The sequence below is a fragment of the Octopus bimaculoides genome, chromosome 1 (assembly GCF_001194135.2).
Source record: "Octopus bimaculoides isolate UCB-OBI-ISO-001 chromosome 1, ASM119413v2, whole genome shotgun sequence".
Lineage (NCBI taxonomy): Eukaryota > Metazoa > Mollusca > Cephalopoda > Octopoda > Octopodidae > Octopus > Octopus bimaculoides.
The window spans coordinates 40339337-40342089 of record NC_068981.1 but is presented as its reverse complement, the minus strand read 5'-3'; positions in this window follow the sequence as shown (position 1 = coordinate 40342089).

Below are 2753 nucleotides of genomic sequence, written 5' to 3'. Positions count from 1 at the left end.
TATATATATATATATGTATGTATGTATGTATGTATGTATGTATGTATGTATGTATATATATATATATAGGTTATTTTCTAATCTCCCAACCCTCTAAGTACGTCTTTAACATGCACATACACACGCATATATACTTACGTATAGACATATATTGGCAATATATTTTTTATACACTAAAAAACTTCGAGGCTATGCGTTAAATATTTGTCAAATATTCAGTCTTGCACTATATTTGCATAGAGATTTTGTACTTATTTATCTGTCAGTCTTGTATCTGGGTGACTGCCTGAGTGCCTGAGTGCCTGAGTGCCTACTTCTCTGTTTGACTGTCTGCCTGTCTATCTTTCTGTCTGTTTTTCTATCTCTCTATATATAAACACGGATCACTGAATTTTACTGGAAGCATGTCTTTATAGCATTCATATATATTACATATGCATACATATATATTATCATACAGATATATGTATGCGTATACTGGGTCATTCCATAAATAATGCGTTTTCTTTACACTTTATTTTGCAAAATTTAGATAAACAAAGTTCTTTTTTAATCTAAAATATACTATCCTTCATTTCAATTAATCTGGTAGACTTGCAAGGCCCTTCTTCCAAATTTCACTTGTCCGTGACGAAAAATACTCCTCCAGTACTGTTCTGACCTCGTCTACAGAATTCATATTTTTGCCATCTAAATGATTTTCAAGATTGCGGAATAAATGATAATCAGATGGGGTAACGTCCGGCGAATATAGTGGGTGGGGCATCGTTTCCCATTCAAACTGCTCCTGTCTTGGGAATGTCACCCTCGCTGTATGTGGCTGAGCATTATCCTGATGGAAGAACACTTTCCGTCTTGTCAACAAAGATTTGGCATAGAGAAATCTATGCCAAAAATTTCTTTCTCTTCTTTGAGCTTTTCTTTTCCCTTCCTCCTTTGCGACGAAGAGCTATTCTCGAAAGTCAAGCCAATACATTCCTTGTGCACGTCTTCTTGTTGTCCGTTAATTTTATTACTCGTTTACTTGAATTGATTATGTATTTGAATTGAATATATATATATATATATATATATATACATACATCTATGTGTGTGTATCTTTGTGGGTGTAACATAGCGCTTCGGCAAAAGAGACGGATAGAATAAGTACTAGGCTTACATAGAATAATTCCTAGGGTCGATTTCTTCGACTAAAACTCTTTAAGGCGGTGTTCCAACATGGCCACAGTCAAATGACTGAGTAAAAGAATGAGAGTAAAAATAATGAAAAAATGAAAAATAACCACTGTGACAGCAGTGTTGAGGGGAAAGTATCTTTATTTAGATATTTCTACGAGATAACGTCTTAAACTTTTTCCATAGCAACTATATGAAAACTTCAGCGAGTTTATTTAAATAGAAAACTGTTTTACTATTTTGCAAGCTAAACATTTCTGGAATTTTGCTCCACACAAAAGACTCGCATCTAACGCGAATACTTCCAAGTTCAATCTTTCTGCAAATGATTAGTGACTTGAACATACTTAAATCACACAGATTAAAGTATGCTGAAGCTTTTACTATAGCCAAGCAATAGTGCTCTGACCCTTCCGTTACCTTAGAGACAAGATAATATAACACAAGCTCTGAACGTGAAAAAAATGAATGAAAAGTACAGTTGTTTTCCCAACCAAAGCCCACAAATATTTATTGAATGAATATAAGGTTTGTATTTTTATTTAATTAACACACTTAATAGTAAGCAATAGCAAAAAATCATTTACTTACAACTATGTGGTGCTCCAATTCCTTTGATATTCTAAACAGGTGGTTAATTCGGTCATGCACGCACGCACGCACACACACACACACACACACACACACACACACACACACACACACACACACACACACACACACACACACACACACACACACACACAATTACACACGCACGCCCGTATATGTATGTACGTATGTATGCTTGCATGCATGTATGTATGTATGTATGTATGTATGTATGCATGTATGCATGCATGCGTGTGTGTATGTGTGTGTGTGTGCGCGCTCGTGTGTGTGTGTGTGTGTGTATGTGTGTGTGTGTGTGTGTGTGTGTTTGTCTGTCTGTGTGTCTCCTTGTGTATATAAATCTCGTATATGTTTGAATGTATATGTATACAGCAGTTCGAGTATTGCACTCATCATCGGAAGATCGTGGTTTCAATTCCTCTGTTTTTGAGCAAAACATCCTATCTCACGTTACTCTGCAAATATTACGACATCTAACATGTGGAACCCTATGCACCTGTACAAGCAATGTCGATTTGATGGAGTGTTTGAACTAATGTACAGCACAAACGTTTGATCACTACAAAATGCTTCGTGTAGGTTGTTCAGCAAGAAGTTGCAGAACCCTCACCTGTCAACTATGACAGGAGTGTCCATACGTACATACATACACATCCATCCATCCATCCATCCATCCACCCATCCATCCACCCATCCATCCATCCATCCATCTATACATACATATATATGAATATACATAAGGACTTTTCTGTTGCAAACGACAGGTGAAGATTATGCATTTGTTGCTGAACAGCCTGCACAGATGATTTGTTTATAATGATAAAATGTTTGTCCTGTACATTAGCTCACACTGCCTCTTTGTGTAGTATACAGGATGAACCTGTATACTAAGAGTATGCATGAGATGAAGAAGAGCCTTGATCTGGTTACGGTATTCTCAATGGATATATGAAGTTGGAGTTTGG